The sequence below is a fragment of the Pseudorca crassidens genome, chromosome 18, assembly GCF_039906515.1.
Source record: "Pseudorca crassidens isolate mPseCra1 chromosome 18, mPseCra1.hap1, whole genome shotgun sequence".
NCBI lineage: Eukaryota > Metazoa > Chordata > Mammalia > Artiodactyla > Delphinidae > Pseudorca > Pseudorca crassidens.
The window spans coordinates 30,529,931-30,551,964 of NC_090313.1; the positions used below are offsets into that span (position 1 = coordinate 30,529,931).

At 41.4% G+C, this 22,034-nt stretch overlaps 1 protein-coding gene and 1 pseudogene across 12 annotated transcripts in view; one reads left to right on the plus strand and one right to left on the minus strand.

The window, feature by feature from the left end:
* Positions 1-22,034, minus strand: part of LMO7 (LIM domain 7) — a 202,129-nt gene that overhangs the window by 151,482 nt on the left and 28,613 nt on the right. The window lies entirely within an intron of this gene.
* On the plus strand, positions 3,826-4,387 carry LOC137211441 (protein FAM204A pseudogene; annotated as a pseudogene).

The following is a 22,034-nucleotide window of genomic DNA, read 5'->3' on the forward strand; positions in this document are numbered from 1 at the left end:
TATGGAGGGTGGGAGGGAGGGAGATGCAAGAGGGAAGAGATATGGGAACATATGTATATGTATAACTGATTCACTTTGTTATAAAGCCGAAACTAACACACCATTGTAAAGCAATTATACTCCAATAAAGATGTTAAAAAAAATAAAATAAAATAAAAAATAAAATAAAAAATGACTGAAGGTGACTGGTCTTATGTGCCTTCTACAAAAGTCTTGATGGAATGAGTTAAATCTTCCTGGAGTTAGACCTCCAGGAAGACGCTGTGGGAGAAGGCAGAGCCATCTGATAACTGGTATGAAGTGATGCTTCAGGTTGAAAGAGCTAAAACTGGACTGGATAACCCAGAAGGAACGTGAATAGCTGTACACATGCGTGAAGGATCTGGAGATAACTAGAAAAGAGCTGAGGGAACTGCAGCCCTCCTGCAGGTCCTGGGTAAATAACCTCTTAATTAAGAGACACTGAGTAGGAATGTGAATTGGTTCAGCCACTATGGAGAACAGTATGGAGGTTCCTTAAAAAACTACAAATAGAACTACCATATGACCCAGCAATCCCACTACTGGGCATATACCCTGAGAAAACCAAAATTCAAAAAGAGTCATGTACCAAAATGTTCATTGCAGCTCTATTTACAATAGCCCGGAGATGGAAACAACCTAAGTGCCCATCATCGGATGAATGGATAAAGAAGATGTGGCACATATATACAATGGAATATTACTCAGCCATAAAAAGAAACAAAATTGAGCTATTTGTAATGAGGTGGATAGACCTAGAGTCTGTCATACAGAGTGAAGTAAGTCAGAAAGACAAAGACAAATACTGTATGCTAACACATATATATGGAATTTAAGAAAAAAAATGTCATGAAGAACCTAGGGGTAAAGCAGGAATAAAGACGCAGACCTCCTAGAGAACGGACTTGAGGTTATGGGGAGGGGGAAGGGTGAGCTGTGACAGGGCGAGAGAGAGTCATGGGCATATACACACTAACAAATGTAGTAAGGTAGATAGCTAGTGGGAAGCAGCCGCATGGCACAGGGATATTGGCTCGGTGCTTTGTGACAGCCTGGAGGGGTGGGATAAGGAGGGTGGGAGGGAGGGAGACGCAAGAGGGAAGACATATGGGAACATACGTTTATGTATGACTGATTCACTTTGTTATAAAGCAGAAACTAACACACCATTGTAAAGCAATTATACCCCAATAAAGATGTTAAAAAAAATTAAAAAAAAAAAAAAAAAAAAGAGACACTGAGTAGACCAAGGATTCTGAAACTAGCTGGGATCTGTTGGGACCCGCTCCACACAAGTAGGGTCGGGGCAACCTGGAGTTCGTGCAGATCAAGACTACCTGAGCAGGCCGTCAGCAGTTGGGTTTTCCCAGGTAGATGCGAGAGGACAAGAGAGCCAGTTTGAAGACAATCTCAAGAAAGTGGCTTAGTGTCAGACCGTGCAGACTACACTAAGCAGGGAGGGAAGTAGAGACAGGCAGCTGGTAAGAAGAAAGAAAGTAAAGGGGCTTTGACTAAGCATGTTTAGTTGAAGCTGCTGAGTAAGCTGTAGAGTAAGATGCTGCGATTTTTTTTTTTTTTTTTTCAGTACGTGGGCCTCTCACTGTTGTGGCCTCTCCCATTGCAGAGCACAGGCTCCGGACGCGCAGGCTCAGCGGCCATGGCTCATGGGCCTAGCCGCTCCGCGGCATGTGGGATCTTCCCGGACTGGGGCACAAACCCGTGTCCCCTGCACCAGCAGGCGGACTCTCAACCACTGCGCCACCAGGGAAGCCCAGATGCTGGGATTTAATAATGCAGAAGTGCAGCCCTTCCAGGAAATAACTAAATCCATGATTAGGGCGTCAAAGAAAGTGCCTGGAGTAGGAAAGGATATCGTGGATTGGGAAGTGAGAGAACCTGATGCACCCTTCCGGTCTACACTGCGTTACCCAGGGTGATGGCAGGTCAGAGCAGGAGGGATGCATGAGTCAGGTGCTCAAGTCTTCACTGAATAAAAAGGAGCAAGTGAGAGGTCAGAGGTCAGCAGCAGTGAGGAAGAAGGATATTGGACAGTCTAACCAACTGGTCTAAGACATAGATACTGCTGTGTGAACATTTCAGGCTAACTCTCTGGAAGTGGCCACTTCTTCCAGCCCTGAAGTGGGCGAGAGATGGCAAACTCCACTGGAGAAGGCAACAGGAAAAAAGGAGGACTGGCTTTCTCTTAAGGCAAAGAGGTAAAGAGAAGGTTTAGGGGAGGGGTAAATGTTGGAGTGTTCACCATAAAATTGTTCCAGGGGACAGAGTGGAAAGCTCTGGGAGGAAGCAGGTCACTGGACCAAGAAGCCAAGCGTTGAGCACCATGACCGAAGCTCTTCCATCTTGGTGGGACAAAGGCTGACTGACAGCAAGGATACAAGAGGTTAGGCGGCTACAGGGAAGACCTCGGTGTGGTTTAAACATTTCCGTATTACATTTAACAGTCAGTAACCTGTGACTCTAAGTCAAGCCAAGACCACACAGATCCTGCATTTTTTTCTTATGATAAACCATCCTGCGTTTTGAAACTACACTGAAAAAACATCGTCTACTCAACACACACCCAGGAGACTGACGGGATGAATAATACTTCAAACATTAAGCCACTTGTCTATAAACAGAGAGATATTTTGGCTATATTCACATTACCTGAAGCAAAACTAATTTTGTTAAAGCTTTTTAAAAACATTCTTCTCGGTCACAGTTTGGTTTAGGAAAACCTTTCAGTTTTGCTTAGACTACACACTCCAAAGGCACTTATCAAAACTTTTCATTTACTAAAATCAAATCTCCAGTTTTTAACTGTAAATTAAATATTTACAAATACAACACATAGACGATCGCTTACGTATTTTCTGAGAACTTCATTGAAGCATTGCCAGAAAAAGTAGTTATAATTATTATTCAGCCATTGGGAATAACTCTTCATCACTGAACAAAGAACGTTCAAAGTACATCAGAGTATATTCAACAAAATCAATGTACTTTATGCATTTGCTTGGTACTATGTTAAAGCAACATGGGAGACAAAATAACTTATTAACCTAATTTATTGAAAACCACATCTTAAACCAGGGGTGGGCAAACTAGGGCCTATGGGCCAAACCCAGGCCCGCCAACTGTTTTTATAAATAAAAGTTTATTGGAACCCAAACTCCAATCGATTGCAATGAGATCTCTCACTACAATGGGCAGAGAGAGTTGAGTAGTCCTAACAAAGATCCATTGCCCATAAAGCCTAACACAAAATTAAATATGGGCTTGGGCTCCTGGTGACAGTTCCAGAGGATCTGTCAGGAGGCCCAGCATGGGCAGATTAGGCCAGAGAAGACCCCAGCCAGGTCCATATTTTCCTTGGAAGGGGCAGCTCAGCACCTTCCCAAGCTCTTTGGTGGGAAAGGGGTTTTCTGTCCCATCAAAGTGAGGGGGTAAGGATGCTTCCCATTGAGAAAATGGACTATGTTTATAATCAGTGAATCCTGGAAAACACTTACAGTGCATGAAAATGTCAACAGACTAGAAATCCTACCTGGGACCTGGCCGTTGAGTGTTATGCCCAGGAGGGGATTCTTCCCACATTGGGATTATAGTGAGGCTCTGCCCCAGAACCTGCAGGCTTCCAGGTGTGCAGCCAGCAGGAGAAGGTGTACCTTTCTAAGAGCTACTCTCTTAAAGACTTGAACTTCAGGAAAAGACAGGGCGTGGGCTGCTTCCTCCTGGCCTACGTGATGTTGCACTGAACTCTGCCGATGAAGCCTGAACCCACAGGAAGAGAAAGGTCAGATAATGAGAGAAACAAATCTCAGATTTCTCTTAGATAGACCAAAAACTGAAACAGAGCCACATGTAAGTGCACACAAAGTGTGCCTTTCTGGAATTCCCTTAAATATGTGGAATAAATTTCAAGAATTGCATAAAAAGCATTCCAAACATGAAACCCTGACCTCAAGCCTGGGAAGCGGAAGCGGGGTGGAAAGAAACTCTCCAGAAAAGATAAATCGAAGAATGAAGGGGCACCTTGTCAGAAACAATCTTTAAATAAAGCCCAGTGGAAGGAACGTATTCAGTATTTTGGAGTCAGGGATAGGTTTGAAAAAAGAAAAAGAAATGATAAGTCAGGCCTTCAAGAGCATAGACCAGGCTGTGGACAACTGCAAAATGGAGAAAGCTGAGAACTCAGCAACCAAATGGCCACAGGAGAGCTTATTGTAAAACTATCAGAGCCGCTGAAAGCCCCAACTCTGTAAAAGCCAAAAAAGATACTGCAAATTCACAGGTTGCTTGAGAAAAGAATAAACTTGTATGGGGGTCTGAAGCAAAGAATAGATCGGAAACTCAAACAATATGAGACATATGTCACTTGGCCAGTATCCTTCACTACATGTGTGAGGTGCACATGCTCAATTTACTGAAAAGATTTCCATGCTTGTGTTAAATGTGTCAGGAAATTGACAGAAGTAGAAAAAATAAGCATAAATTTTGAGAGCTTACAATAATGAAATGAAGCTTTCTGTTATCTGTATAAGAATTTAGAATGTTTAACACTTATATATCCCTAGAGTGTAAAATCCATTTTAGTTTTCATCTATTTGTTATAGCATAGTCGACGAGCTTCCTATATTCGAATTCAGTTTAATGATACTTATTCTGAAATTTTAAGATTGCTATTTGTTTATAACGGATTAGTTATAACTGGATGAGTCTCAATTGATATTGTCTTTGTAAATGACTTTAATTACTTTAATGTTATAAAAGTAACGATTAAATTTTTATTGGGAAGGTGCAGTTAATTCTTCACAGTCGCATGGTAAAAGAAATTAATTTTTATGTTCCTTCAAATAAAATATTTCAGTAAAAAAAGAAAAATATAATAAGTGCTATATAGAGATATATACTGAAAGCTGTGGAATAACTCTGCTTGGGGAGAAAGAAAAACATGGAGAGACCAAAAAATGACATATTGCTTGGAGTTATCCAAGGTGGATGGGATGAGCATAAAATCAGTACAAAGTTGACTTCACTCCAGGGTCTGCCCCCCTTTCACACAGTCCTCAGTGGTACTTTGAAAATGCAGACTTCAGAAAATAGTTGTTGAATGCATGCTGCCCTCTGGTGGCCCAGAAGTGCTATCCCCTACCACAGCTTTCTCCCAAATTACTCGTACTGTGTTCTGGAGCTTTCCCAAGTCCTTTTCCTTCAAACAGTTACGCATCCTTTATTCCAGTGACTTAAGACTTCAATCTCACATGACAGCCGAATATTTCTGACCAAACAAATCCTAATACAGTCATGGTTTAGCCCTTCCATATAACCGGTAGTCACTTTATAGAAACACATTCTGGAAAGAGTCACTAATAACAAGTCCAGAACAGGGAGAACAGCCTTCATGCAGGCAGACCCTGTAGAGGGTCTCTCATTCCCCATGGGATGACCAATTGCACGTGTAATCCGCTTTCTCCTAATGTTCCGCCAGTTCTTTCACTGTAAGGATTTATTTTCGGGTGTTGTTTCCACAAACCTTGCCTAGAGACACTTCTGCACACATTCCATTAGTCTGTCATAGCTAAGCCCCCTCTCACAAAGCCAGTGTCAACATATTTTACCCCTTGTAAAAAAAAAGGGGGGAGGGGGGGGTAAAAAAAAAAAAAGGTAAGAGGGAAATCTTGGATGCCGGGGCCTCCTTTCGCAGTAAATTGGTATAACTGAAGTAGCCACTTTCTCCCTCTTCATCACCCCTTATTTCATATACATAATTACGGCTGATAAAAAATGGAGGCCAAGGGCTTCCCTGGTGCGCAGTGGTTGAGAGTCTGCCTGCCGATGCAGGGGACACGGATTCGTGCCCCGGTCCGGGAAGATCCCACATGCCACGGAGCGGCTGGGCCCATGAGCCATGGCCGCTGAGCCTGCGTGTCCGGAGCCTGTGCTCTGCAACGGGAGAGGCCACAACAGTGAGAGGCCCGCGTACCGCAAAAAAAAAAAAAAAAAAAAAAAAAAATTGAGGCCACTCCAGTGGACCGGCCCACATCACAAACCTAAGTCAGCCTACACTCACGGAAAACTGCCAAGGACACCTAACATACACGGACCCCAATCTTCCAGCTCGGCTCACCTCACGCTAGAAAACGCTAGACCTGTTAGCCTTCCCAGGATACTCCTGGCCTCCTGGTCAATCATGCAATGTCCATGTTGCTGCCTTGAAGGCTCTGTCAACTCGCTTTTGCCCAAATCCCTCAGAAACAGTACTCCCCCCCATCCATGAATTATCTTCCCTTGAATAAAGGACCGTCAAACTTGCTACTAAATTGTATCATTTTTTTGTCATTTGTCACAACCCGTAGATACTTCCTCTGTATGCAGGCTTCCTCCAACTTCTCTCACTGTTGAATGTTTGTGTCTGTCAGCCACCACTGCAGGCCTCACAGAGCTTTGCACTCAAAGGTCGGCCAGAAAGCATGGCTTTCATTTCAACATGTTCTTTGTGAGCTGTTTCGGTGCAAACCCTGAGCAGCTGAGTTCTGAGTTAGTTTCCATAGGACAAATCCAAGTAACTGTTCCACAGGCTCTACTGCTTCCTCTCCTCCACAGAGCCTGCAGGCCACCCAGAACAGGCAGAAGATTAAAATGCATTGCCAGGCTTTCTTCTTTTAATTGGTCTCTTTCTTTGGCGTGCTTTTGGAAGACAATAGCGTGGGATGAGGCTTTAGTTTCCTTCAACTTTACACAAACATGAGTCAACTCTAGCCAGAAGGGGGAAAGAACATAAATCTGTGGTGTGGCAGCCTAGTTCCCAGCGGCCAGCGGGGTTCACAGAAACTGCAAACGCAGGTTACTCCAAGTTCAAGTCTGCATTTACAGGACGTTTAGTAAATCTATGCAAAATGAAATGGAGGCAAATTCCGTGGAAAATCTAAACCAAAGGATACTCAAAGGCAAAACCTTTTTTCATAATCTAACAAGCTCTGGGAAAATTACCTGTGGGCTAACGAACTGGAAAGTTACAGAAAACATGCTTAAATTTTCCAATATCACTGCTTTTACGCAATAACTTACAAATAGCTGAAGATGGGTGGAATTTACCAGAATTAATCCGATAAATCACAATGTCATAGATGATCCAACCTTGAAGGGGCCTCTAAGATTACTCAATAGCTGTCAACCAAAGCTCTCTGTAAACTGTACATCACAATACATAAGAGGAAAAAACTAAGGCTCTTTACTGAAACGGACAAAGAAGAGTAAAATGGTTAGTGAAGAATGGACAGTGCATAGTAACAAGCACAAACTTTGGGTCAGACACCTGCTGCCCCATTCAGGCTCTGACACTCTCTAGCTAAGTTACAGAATTGCTAAGCCTCTATTTTTTTCTCTTACTGAACCAAATTTTCGTAAGAAGTTTGGCCAACTCCTATGCCCTTCCCATAAGACTTTCTGCCTTGGATGACAAAAATTGTAAAAAGAAAAAAATGACTATGAAATGTCAAAGTGACAAAATTTGGATACACAGAAAATACTCTTTCCCACTACGCCATACTGCCAGTGGATATATTTGATATGTTTGTGGGCTTAAAAGTACTAGAGAAGAATGGCACAGCTGAATAGGAATCTGTGAAGAAAAACAGAAATACACGATTGCATTAAATAAGGATGACAATAATTAGTGCTGGGACACAAATTCTACTCTTTGAAAGACACTAAAAAAAAAAATCAAACCACTGGGAGAATTTCTGCAAAACACAATGATAAACGACTTGCATCCAGAATACAGAACTCTAGAAAACAAATAACCCAATTTAAAAGATGGGCAAATTATCTGAACAAACACTTCATCAAAGAAGGTATACGAATGGCAACTAAGCACACAAAAAATGCTCAACATCACTTGCGTAATAAAGAGAAAGACTCAATGTGGAAAAGTCTGTCCATTTCTGATAAAGTTAAACAGACACTTACAAGAAGACCCATCAATCCCATGCCTCAGCATTTACTCAAGTGAAATAAAAAGCCTGTCATGAATGTTCTCAGTGGCTTCATAATTGCCCAAAACTAAAAGCAACCCAAATATACTTCAAATGGGAATTGATAAACTGAGGTACATCTGTTCCAGGAATACCACTCAGTGATGAAAAGGAATGAAGTACTGATACAAACATGAATGAGTCTCAGATGCATTACGCTAAGTGAAAGAAGGCTACAATAGTATGATTCCATTTATATGATATTCTCAAAATGACAAAACCACAAGGACAGAAAACAGATCAGCGGTTGCCAGGGACAGGGGCTAAAAAAGGAAGGATCTTCTACAAAAGGTGCACAAGGAAATTTGGGGGAGGGGGGCGGGGGGATGAAACTGCTGTAACTCGATCGAGGTGGCAGTCACACAACTGTCTGCGTTTTGTCAGATCTCAATTCACTACCAAGGGTGAATTTCACTGTAAATTATACCTCAATTTTAAAAAAAGGTATGAGACACGTGATGTGAAACAGCTATCAGAAATGTTGCCATTCTCTGAGCTGATATGAAACGAGGTTTAAGATAGTGATACTTAAACTTGAGTCAGTGGGTCCAGGCTGGGAGCTGGGAATCTGTAGCTTTAAAAAGCATTCTAGGGTTTCCCTGGTGGCGCAGTGGTTAGGAATCTGCCTGCCAATGTAGGGGACACGCATTCGAGCCCTGGTCTGGGAAGATCCCACATGCCGCGGAGCAGCTAGGCCCGTGAGGCACAACTACCGAGCCTGCGCGTGTAGAGCCTGTGCTCCGCAACAAGTGAAGCCACTGCAATGAGAAGCCTGCGCACCGCGATGAAGAGTGGCCCCTGCAACTGGAGAAAGCCCGCGCACAGAAACGAAGACCCGACACAGCCAAGAATAACTAAATAAATTTATAAAAAAAAATAAAAGCATTCTAGATTATTTTGATGCAGGTGGTCCAAAGACTACACTTTAAAGTTGTTACACAGCATGATCATGGCAAAAGCTGATACAAATACCCTCTCATCATTTCTTCATCTGAGGGAGTGAGCAGAAAAAACATGATCAAATGCCAGATTATGTATAAGGTCTTTTCCAAACTTTCATCTAAGAGAGCTGTGGATTTCAGATAATCATCTGTTTAGTGTCCTGAACAGTTTTACCAAGCTGGAAAGACAAGAAAGTAGTTAAATTCATAGATGAACACAGAATAATATGGCAACAAAGGTTAATCATAGAATATCTAAACCACTGTTGTCTAAGGCAAATTTCAAACAAAAAGATAATTCTCCGTTTTCCAACACTCACCCACTCCATTTATAAGCGAAAGTAGATCGCTCCTTTTTAAAGAAATAGTATACTGAATTCCCATGTGTAAACCAATAGGCGTAGAGCTGGTCTAATAAAAAAGGGGTGTGGGAAAAAAAAAAAAGGGGTGTGGGGGGCAGAAGATTCTGAGCATCACTGAAGAGCCATACACACTAGTCTATAAATCTCATCCCCACCCCATCTTCCAAAGGTCACCATGGAAACTCTGCTCTGCGGAGCCCCATTAGAAAATATTCCTTAAAAACTAAGGTTGCAGGGATAAATGCACAGCCTATTGGGTTGGCCAGAAAGTTCGCTCAGGCTTTCAAGAAATCTAGCTGACTTCTACTATAAGGGTTTCAGTAAAGTCAGTATATTTGGCTGAATTATGTAATAAAATTAACACAGTTATTCCGTATGTTTGTCTGGTTTCTTCACTAATATATCCCAAATACCTACAAAGTCACTAGCCCATAGTAGGTACTCCTATTTATTGAATGAGTATCTAAATATAAAGCAGCTTATAAACTTCAATACAAAACATATCCCCAGCGAGTCAAACTCTGATTGCAGATACTGGTAAAACTGGATGATAATTGTTAATTCTCCCAGAAAAGAACTGCAATTTTAAAGAACCATTAAGTAAATTAATCTCTAATTAGTCAAAAGTATTAGTGTAGATTTTTGTAGAGAGGACTTGCCGAGGTCTATATCTCCCACCAGTGTCCAGGCCATTCCTCCAAATATGCAGGTTTTATTAGTGTTTAATGTAGGTAGGATTATAGCTATGTCACTTCTGAATTAAACAAAATCATGGAAAACAATCCAGGAAAAAAAAATACTTGGGCTCATTCTATACCATAAACAAAGCCTTAAAAACCTCTCTAAAAAAGAAAGATAGGTTGCTCTTATCTTGGGCACAAAATAAAAGCTGAGCTACCAGAATTTGATCCAAAAGTAAAACTTCATAGCTTTCGTATTAAAAGCTTCAATTGTAGACTGAAAGTAATAAGTTCAATTTACAATTTTAAACACTTCATAGGTTAAGAGCCCTTGAAAAAGGCCTTAGGTGTAATCATCAAAGAATTGCCACCTTATTACAGAAAAGTATTACCCCTGAATAGTTGTTTCTGTTTTAAAAACAACGAAGGGGGCGGGGTTGTCTTCAACTTACGTACCTAACACCCCTCTTATTGGCTAAAAGCTTTAATAATGCAATGTCTTCTCATCTTTGTTAGCTAGTGAAACAAGGTTTAAGTTTCACATTCAGTTGGTAGCTGCTGTGGAATGCATTAAATAAGGAATGTTTTATCCAGAGGAGAACAAACCTAATCTTCAGGTGTGGATTGATACAAAGAGAGGGACATTCACGGAATTCAAGAGAATCAACACCTCACAAATTCTTGCTCCCCCGCCCTGGTGTTACATTACCTGCTACACTGCCTCAGGTTCACGGCCCCCCTGCAGTCAAAGACACTGAGAAGGTATCCATATTAATGTAAAGAAACCAGCTTCCAGCGCTTGGCTTCTCTGTGTACAACTTAGATGCAGCAGGGTAAACTCTGAAAAATCTGTTTCTGTTAACTATAATTCCGTTAGCAATCACAGAGATCAGTGAGTAGCCACAGTCACTGTTTCATCAAGTCAGTCAAATATTCAGTCTGGAGAAAGTCACATAATTAATATGCTGTACTTGACAGCGTAATTTTATTCATCCATTCCATTAACATTTACGGATGGTCTACTCTGCTCCACAGAGAATGCTAAGGATGCTTTAAACAAGAAGGTGGCTACATTTTATATTTGCAATCTTCTAAAAATATATGTAGTTTTAGGGGAAACTTTCCAAATTTTCCCCTGTATTTTAATTATTACTTTGCTTCTTCGAAGAGGCACCGTGTAAATGACATCTGTGTGTGTGTGTGTGTGTGTGTGTGTGTGTGTGTTTCACAAGGAGGAGACATTTACGAAGAGGGAGACAATTGATAAAATGTTCTCCCTGGTGGCACAGGGGTTAAGAATCTGCCTGCCAATGCAGGGGACATGGGTTCAATCCCTGGTCCGGGAAGATCCCACATGCTGCGGAGCAACTAAGCCCATGCGCCACAACTACTGAACCTGTGCTCTAGAGCCCGCGAGCCACAACTACCAAGCCTGCGTGCCACAACTACTGAAGCCTGCACGCCTAGAGCCCATGCTCCACAACAAAGATGAGCCACCGCAATGAGAAACCCATGCACCGCAACGAAGAGTAGCCCCCGCTCGCCGCAACTAAAGACCGCGTACAGCAACGAAGACCCAACACAGCCAAAAATAAATCTTAAAAAAAAATGTTCTTCAATTTTCTGTTACAAGCATCATGTCTCATTGACCACCTTCTTCAGCTAAGTGAATAACTCATTCTTTGTTTAAAGAATAGCATTCCAGCAATGAGTGGTTGGGTAACTAAATTAGATACAGAGCTCCCTCTGAGAAAGCTCACCCACCACCTCCAGAGCTTGCCTCTAGCGACAGAGATGTCTCCGGATTTGTCTCGTTGGTTCAGACTTCCATCAACACCATAGAGGAGAGAATGTATTCCAAAAAAGTGTGTTTAAGTTTATTTTTGGAACTGAAACAAATGCTAAGATTGGGGGGGGGGGGAGGATGTATCAACCTTAAAAAAAAATAAAGCTCAATTTCCTAAATAAGTCTGTTTAAACATTGTTTCATGAAAACATTTGTTTTACAACTGTGGAACCTAACTTAAATCTGGTTTAGAAAAGACTTTAACTGAAAGGAAATACAGGGTACAAATATGTTTGAACATTCTTCTGTTATAATCTAACCTGAAAATGAAATTATAAACAGCAGGGATGGGGAGTTGAAATTGACTCTGAAACCATATATTCGCCACAACTATTTGCTGTTGCTGGCAGATTCGATCCAGTAATTTCAATAAATTATTACTTGTATTTCCTTTATAATTCAATCTCTAGTTTTTAAATATTGGATACTATTTATTTCATTACTCTAATCAGGATATTGTCTGTAAGCTGAAACCAAATAGATCACATCCTTTGAGCAGATTTTCTCTACCTTTCAAAAACCAGGCTACAACCCAGTGAGAAAAACAACACATTTGATTTGAGATGCCTTCGTATTTCATTGTAGTTTTGTGAATACCCCAATTCTTGTGTCCAATTTGGGGAAGGCCAATATATTATGAATAAAAGCTAAGAAGTCGGTCCTTCTGTTTAGTTGCATTCTTCCATTGTATTTCACCCTCTGCTTTTTTTTTTTTTTTCTGTACGCGGGCCTCTCACTGTTGTGAGAGCCTCTCCCGTTGCGGAGCACAAGCTCCGGACGCGCAGGCTCAGCGGCCATGGCTCACGGGCCCAGCCGCTCCGCGGCATGTGGGATCTTCCCGGACCAGGGCACGAACCCATGTCCCCTGCATCGGCAGGCGGACTCTCAACCACTGCGCCACCAGGGAAGCCCTCACCCTCTGCTTTGAGTTTGCCAACATACACATACACAGAAGCACTCTGACTTCTGCTGCCAGAGATTGGAATTTTTTCCACAAGTGTTTTATTTCAGTTACATTTTTCTGTAAAGTTCTTAGTATCCATCCTCAAAGTGTAATCCACGATCATTTCCCTGATGGCCTACAAATGCTGGCCACCTGTACCTTCTACCCTCACCTAGGCAGGAAAAGAGGGAAAGGATAAAACCAAAGGGTTATGCTATCAGCCTGTCCCTCTTTGTCACCCAGGCAATAGCTCTCCTGGAAGCTCCACCCTATAGTCACCTGTGACACATGGACACTCTCAGCACAAGGGTGTCTAAGAAGACAAATCTTTTCATCTGGATTTACTAACATTCTCATAAATGTCACTGTTCAAAGGGTGACGAGAGAAGAATGGATATCAGATAGACAACTTGTAATGTCTGCCATAGGTAGATCACATTAAAAAAAAAAAAAAAGAGGTGAATTCACCTGGGTAGCCATCTGAGGGAAAAAGAAAGTTAGATCCATAGCTCATGCCTTAGAGTAAGCTAATTCCTGATAGATCAATGATTTTAAAGTATAAAAGATGAATCTACAAAATAACCTAAAGAAACTAGGAGATTTTGGTACTCTAGGAATGAGAAAGGTCCCTATGATACAAAACCCAGAAACCACAAAAGAAAAGATTAATAAACTCAACTACGTACTAAGATAGTTTCTTCATAGGAAAACAGTCAAAACACAAACCAACGTGCACACACACACACACACACACACACACACACACAATAAAAACTCTTGCAGCTCACATCCTAGACAGAGCCAATTTCCTTAATAAATAAAGAGCTCTTACAAAAAGGAGAAAGCAATATAGTTAACAGAAAAGAAACAAATTACCCTTAAACATATTAAGAGATGGTCAATCTCATAAATAAGATTAATACAAAATCAAAACTACAAGATACCATCTTCATCTTTCTGACAAAGAATAAGAATAGGGGTTAACAGACCCTCTCCTACGTGGCTGGTGGGAGTGTAAACTGGCAGACCCTCTAGAGAGGAAAACAACAATTCAGCTGCTGGGATTCATCCTACAGTTATAACCGCACACACGCAAAATGACGTACGCCCGATGTCATTCGCAAAAGCGTTGCTTATAATTATAAAAATCAGGAAAAAATTAAGTATCTGTCAAAAGGGGACAGGTTAAATAAATTCTAGTTCATCCAGTCAATAAAATACAGTAATTACAAATATTAGATTTTGCAACTGTCAAAAAAATTTTAAAGCCCTTTATGTGCCAATATATAAGGGCAGTCGAGCTATCCTGTTAAGTACCAAAATCATGGAACGGAATAGTGTGTGTACTACGTTTCCATTTGTACTTTTAGAAATTAAGCAGTGAACAGAATATGCAGATTATCCAAAGCATTCAGGCTTCTCAGAAGCCCTGTGAATACTTTTTCCACTTTCTGTGCGCACTTGCCCTGCACTTTCTCACCAAGCAGTGACAACTCAAGGTGATACACAGCTTTCACAGAGGTGAGGAGGGCAGTGCGTTGGCTCTGGAGCTGGAACTTCTAAACTGATTTGATATATTTTATTCTTTGTCTAAGAGTCTAAGAAGGGTAGGGTCCAAAATGTCTTTACCACAAATTTATCCAACTATAGATTCATTTCTTAACAAGTTTCTAGTATAAGAATTGAATGTTGAGAAACTTCCCTGGCGGTCCAGTGGTTAAGACTCCACACTTCCAAGGCAGGGGGCACAGGTTCGATCCCTGGTTGGGGAACTAAGGTCCCACATGCCCTGCAGCGCAGCCAAAAACTAAATAAATAAATTTAAAAAAAAAAGAATTGAATGTTGCTGGAGAATTAGCTCTCATCTAATCTTTGATCAATTATTTTCACCATTATCTGATATTAGAAGTACAGTGACACTGCACGGCTTCATTAGGGCTGGAAGTAACAAGAATTGGTGTTAAGGTAGCTGGCTCGGGTGAGGAGGGGACACAGGCAGGCTGGAAAGTGTTCTACTTCTCAGCAACAGAAAATACAACAAGCAATAGGCATGAGCCACAATAGGTATTCTGCAGATTTCCTTTAATTGAAGGATATCAGGATGAGTTCAGAAAGCTACAGAATCTCAGTTTCCCTAGTTCAGCCTACTTTTCTGATTCCCATAGTAGTTCAGCCTAGTGTCTTCCCATCTAATCGCACTTCTCTCTTAAGAAAAGAAGTCCAAAGGTGGGGGGAAAGGAGCATGGGCGGGGGGGATATATTCCATACTTCCCTACTTCTCCTGGACAACGTTTTGAAAGCCTTTCCCTATTCTAAGGGCTTACGACAGGGAAACCTTCATACATAGCAACCTGGAATCCCCCCAGAGACCTGAGAGCATCCATGGAGAGCTGTAAGGGAAACCATGCACCAGAGATGTTCTCTACACCCTTGGCACTGGGACCACTGTTTCCACCGGATCATGGACCTATCCCATATCCTGAAACTGACGCCACTGACATTAAGCCTTTACTATATGCAGAGTAAAATAAAATGTGCTATAGGGGAAGAACACCAAACTAAAGAGAAAAATAAACTGTCATCATCATGGCGCTCGTAACATCTTTGGGATCAAAAGCTATGAGTGCGGGCATGCCGGCCCACACAAGCAGTCTCCAGAGTTTGACAGCAGAGCAGCTTTCACAAACTAAAAATCTCAGGACATAAGCACAAAGGGGATAGTGTGGCAAGGGCCCTGCGACACATGAGGCCAGGCGGGGCATTGCTAGGCTTTTCTTAATCTTACTCCCCTCTATCAGGCAATCTCTCCTCCGCTTACCATCCACACTTCCTGCAGGAGAATTTTATACTCCCTGCCCTTAGCTCTGCATCTTCATCTCCGATTCACTTCTCAGTGAAGTCTAATTTGTCTTCCACCTGCACCCTGAAATCGCTCTCAGCCACTAGTGAGCTCCAAATTTGTAGATTAAATAGACACTCTCCAGTCATTTTTCTGAACTTTAATTTGACACTGTTTATTTTTTAATTTATTTTTTATTGGAGTATAGTTGATTTACAATATTGTGTTGATTTCTGCTGTACAGCAAAGTGATTCAGTTACACACATATATACATTCTTATGTATATTCTTTTCCATTATGGTTTATCCCAGGACATTAAACATAATTCCCTGTGCCATACAGTAGGACTTTGTTGTTTATCCATTCTATATGTAATAGCTTGCATCTACTAACCCCAAACTCCCAATCCATCTGTTCCCCAGCCCCCTCTCCCCTGACAATCACAAGTCTGTTCTCTGACTGTGAGTCTGTTTCTGTTTCATAGATAGGTTCATTTGTGTCATATTTTAGATTCCACATATAAGTGATATCATGTGGTATTTGTCTATCTCTTTCTGACTTATTTCACTTAGTATGATAATCTCTAGTTCCATCCATGTTGCTGTAAATGGCATTATTTGGTTCTTTTTTATGACTGAGTAATATTTCATTGTATATATGTGCCACATCTTCTTTATCCATTCATCTGTCAATGGACATTTAGGTTGTTTCCATGTCTTGGCTATTGTGAATAGTGTTGCTATGAACATAGGGGTGCATGTATATTTTTGAATTATAGTTTTGTCTGGATATATGCCCAGGAGTGGGATTGCTGGATCATATGGTAATTCTATTTTTAGTTTTCTGAGGAAGCTCCATTCTGTTTTCCATAGTGTCTGCACCAACTTACATTCCCACCAACAGTGTAGAAGGGTTCCCTTTTCTCCACACCCTCTCCAGCATTTATTATTTGTTAACTTTTTAATGATAGCCATTCTAACTAGTGTGAGATGGTACCTCACTGTAGTTTTGATTTGCATTTCTCTACCAATTAGCAATGTTGAGCATCTTTTCGTGTGCTTTTTGGTCACCTGTATGTCTTCTTTACAAAAATGTCTAGGTCTTCTGCCCATTTTTTGATTGGGTTGTTTTGATACTGTTTATTTCAACATTTAACTATTTGTAGGTCACAAACCTTCCTGGAAATCTGATGAATGGTATGAACCCTTTCTCCAGAAAAATCCTACACATACACACGCTGCAGAGAGTTCAGAAACCCCCTGAAACTTAATCCTAAACCAACCGGGTCAAGAGATCCCAGGTTAAGAACTGCTGATCACGAGCTTGGTTTCTTTAACAACTTTCCCTTACAAATTACAGTTGACTTTTTGATCAATTAGGGGATTAGGGGTGCCCTCCAGGCAGTTGAAAATCCGAGTATAACTTTACAGTTGACCCTCTGTATACACAGTTCCACGAATTCAGCAAATGGCTGGCGGATCATGTAGTACTGTAGTGCACAATCGATGACAAAAAAAATCCATGTATAAGTGGACCCGTGCAATTCAAACTCATGTTGTTCAAGGGTCCACTGTACTCCACTTCCACTTTGAATCTCCTTCCTGGGTTCCTCGTCCTATTCCTTCCTACCTCTTAAACACGGCTGTTCCCCAGAGGTATGAATTCAGGTCAGTCCTCTGGTTCAAAACATTCCTCGTTGCTCATCCACTCTCATGATCTCGGTCATCACTGGCATGTTTAGAAGTCCTACATCTGTACCTCCAGCCCAAACCACACCTCTAAGTGTCACACTTCCATAACTACCACTTGGTGGATAACTCTACTTTGGTTAACATCATACTCAGCACGACCAGAATCAAATCCATCCTGCTCCTCTCACCTCCCACTTAATTAGACTGTCTTTCTATAATCTCTCTTTCTTGGTAAATAATACCAATACAATACCATAATTCCACCTCTGGGACGGCCAAATAACTCCCATCAGGCCAACTCTCACACAGATAAGAACTATAAACCTAGGACTAATACATTAAAAAAAAAAAGAGAAAATTTCTGAAGGCCCTGGAGGAAGAAATGAAAACAAGCAATGCCTGGAGGTGAGCTGACATGTGAAAGAATGAACGAACTACGCTAGATGAGGACAGGCCCCAGTCTGTACCATGCAAGTGGCTAAAATTCTGGTAGAAATCTCACAGTCTCACTGGGCTTCAGAACTAGAGGACGGAGCCCAGGAAAACCACAGTCACCAGAAGATGAGAGGGAAATTCCAGGCCAGAGAGGGTTAGAGAAAGGAAGCATAAAAACTCCTCCCAAGGGCTTCCCTGGTGGCGCAGTGCTTGAGAGTCCGCCTGCCGATGCAGGGGACACGGGTTCGTGCCCCGGTCCAGGAAGATCCCACATGCCGCGGAGCGGCTGGGCCCGTGAGCTATGACCACTGAGCCTGCGCGTCCGGAACCTGTGCTCCACAACGGGAGAGGCCACAGCAGTGAGAGGCCCGCGTACCACAACAAAACAAAACAAAACAAAACAAACTCCTCCCAGATCTCTGAAGGCCCCCAAACCACAGATGTGCAGGCAGATTCCAAGCACCAGACTAAGGGAAAAAGAGCTGAACTGAGACTTAAGCTGCCACCACCACAGGTAAAACAGAATTTACAGTTTGAATCCAGGCAAATGAAGTACCTGCTTTAACCAAAAACAAAACCAAAAAAAATAAATAAAAATACCACTTCTTGGCAAAATGTAACAGAATTGTGAGTTCCCACAACTCATCATTTATAACGTCCAGGATACTGTCCAAATAAGTTGACATAAAAGAACCAGGAAACAGGATCTCATTCCCAAGGGAAAAGTCTATCAAGGGAGATCCTAAGATGTTTCAGATGTTCTAATTAGCAAGCATTTTAGGTACAATACTCGGGTATAGAGAGGAAAAATGCTAATAATGAAAGACAATCTCAGCAGAGAAACATAAACTATAAAACTGAATAACAGTAGCAACAAAAAACAAATTAAAATTCAAGAAATGAAAAATAAAATTTCTGAAATAAAAACTTCACTGGACGAGATTAACAGCAGAAGGAAGATGATAAAGAGTCAGCGAACCCTTTGAAGATACTGAAGATATGCTGAAGATAGATCAATGCAAATTACTCAATCTGAAGAAAAGAAAGATAGAGGGTTGAAAAAAGTGAATCTTAGGGACATGAGGGACACTGTTAAAATGTCCAACATAATAGCATAACAACTGTCATTGATGTCCCAGAAAAAAAGAATGGCAGGAAAACATAATCTGAGATAAGCAGGGGCTTCCCTGGTGACGCAGTGGTTGAGAGTCCGCCTGCCGATGCAGGGGACAAGCGTTCGTGCCCCGGTCCGGGAGGATCCCACATGCCGCGGAGCGGCTGGGCCCGTGGGCCATGGCCGCTAGGCCTGCGCGTCCGGAGCCTGTGCTCCACAACGGGAGAGGCCACAGCAGTGAGAGGCCCGCGTACCGCAAAAAAAAAAAAAAAAGATAAGCAAATACCAAGCAGGATAAATTCAAAGAAAATAATTCCTTGACACGTCAGAATCAAACTGCTAAAAACTAAGTATAACCAGAAAATCCTGAAAGCAAGTTGAGAAAAGTGACACTTTGCTTACAGGAGTACAATGATTTGAATTCCAGCTTACTTCTAATCAGAGGCAACAGAAGCCAGAAAACAGAGGAACATACCTATAAAATGCTGGGGAGAAGAAAAACAAACAAACCTGTCCACTCAGTTTATCATACCACTGGCTGCCAGCATCCCACATCAAAAACCTGGGAGTGAGCTGAACTTCTTCCTCACAGCCAAACCCTCCCAGAGCCACTGATTCTACCCCCTTTTTGGTCTCCCCATTTGCACCACCATGTCTATCCCACCAAAAGTAGCTCAAACCCTCACATCTCTCCGGAATGACAGCAATAGCTGTTGAACAGTCTCTCTGCCTCAGGCTGGCCCCTAGGCACTTTGTGTTTCTATCAGCACCCCTGCTCTCTAAGAACATTGAACACGTCACACTCTTGCAAAAGTTACCTGATGACTCCCTACCACACTCAAGATAAAATCCAAACTCTTTAAAAGGGCATTCTCTGATTTTTGGATCCCTTTACACTCTTAAAAATTACTGAAGGCCCCAAAGAACGTTTGTTTATGTGGGCTTATCTATCAATATTTACTGTTTTAGAAATTTAAAGTGAGAAATTTTTTTAAAGCACAAGAATCCACAAGCACACATCCTGTTAAACAAGAGAACAATGATATCATCATACACAGGGCAGCATCTAGAAAATTCTTAGCATACTCTTGAGAGAATTAGGGTGAAAGGGGCAAATGAAATCTTAGTATTGTTTTATAAATAAAAGGATCTCACAGGGGTCTCAACCCACACCTTGAAAACTGCTACCTTAGATGGTTCCCTCTGGAGTCCAGCTGCCCCTGGAAGCTCCAGCTACCCCCAACCTTCAGGGAATTCCCTGAGCACGTCACTCTCTCTCATGTGCTGCACACCCTGTTCCCTCTCCTTAGAAGAAAAGCCTTTCAGTTTCACGTATTCCAGCTAACACCTACCCATGGCCACAACTCTGATTAAGTATTGCCTCTTCGGAAAGCATTTCCTAATCTTTCCCCTACAGTCTGATTCTGGTGTGCTCTATCCTCCCCCATAGCTCCCTCTGCCTATCTGCCTGATGACACTTATCAGACAACTAAACCAAGAAATATAATGTAGGCTACTCATTTCTGTATCCCCAGAATAAGGCCCAGAATTTCACTCATGCATTGAATACACACACACACACACACACACACACACACACACACACACACACTCACAATCCTTAATAGATACTAATTTAATGAAGAAGTAAATTCAATCATTCTCCCAGTTAGAAATATCAACACATGGGTTGACAACCTGGCCTACTAGGATATGAGCAAGTTATTCATCCTACTTCCCAACGTCAAAATTATTAGGAGGTTCTCCTTTATAGTAGAATCTCAATTACCTAAGTATTTCAGACCTCTCAACATTCAAATAAAGTGAAGAAAAGGAATTTGGGGACAGATGTGATGGGTGACAGGAATCATTTCTGATGGTGGAGAAATAACACTCAAAATACCCAGTAACCATGTTGGGTGACCAGGAAAAAATTCTAAGATGACAGGCGAAGAGCTAAGATGGTCTAGCTCTCATAGAGAAATGAAAAAGCACTCTGACTGGCTATGTTTTTCAGATTAAGTTTACAAAGTAAACAATGAGAAATACTGAAGAAGGAAGAAAATGGGAGGGACCAGCAGCAGAGTGACAAGTCAGGTCACAAAGGGCTAATCGTACCAGGCCGCTTTATACAAGGGACTTGGGCGTGCGTGGATTTGGGTATGGGGGCCTGCGGTGCTGGAACCAATCTGTATCACACTCTTGCTTGTCAAGGAGGGCAGACGCAGAGGGGAACAGTCCCCAGACCTGGTAAGTTAAACAGCCTACACGTGAGTCCTCTCTTACCAGCCTAGGACTACTTACTGGATGTGAATGGATGTGAATACAGGGAGAGAATGAAAGGACCAGTGTGCTGCCTTTCCATCCCTGCAGAAGGCTGGAATGGCCTTAGGAACACAGTAAGGTCCCAGGGCAGCAGCAACTCTACACCATTCTAAGTGATCAAGAATATTAAATGCCTCATCCTAGAGCTAATGGAGCAGTAATGAAAACACTTTAGGAAGATTTCCACTTTTTAAAGTTTCAAAATTCTGACACAAAGAATTAAGAAATGGGAAAACTTCATTTTCAAAAAAAGATTACAATTACAAAATTAAACAGTCACCATAATATCCGTCTGCCAAATAGAAGCCAGTTTATTGTCAATTTTTAAAAGGCATTTCGGTGTAAGTTGTAAGCATGATTTATATCAATACAAATAACCCCCCAAGACATTACCAAATTAAAAGCAAAAGCTTGCTTTGACTCCAACTGATATCAGAAACACACTATAATATTCTTACACCAAAAATTATTGGGAAAAAATCCTAATACTTTATGATACATCATCTAACTATCCTCTCACAATTTTCTTTTCATAACGCAGAAAATAGGATCTTAAATAGAAAATATACATTTAATTGAGTAACTACCAAAGCTTGTAAAAATCCCTACTTTATTAACAATATTAGCCTTCAACAATGAATAGTTACAAAACATATAAAATGTAGGCCAAGTAGATACAAATTGCCCCTTGAATTAGAAATCTATCAAGTTAATTACTCCACTCAGACTAAAATTTTATTAACTTACAAAATAAGAATCCAAAAGTAAATCTGATCTTTTCTCATATAAAGTTTATAAAA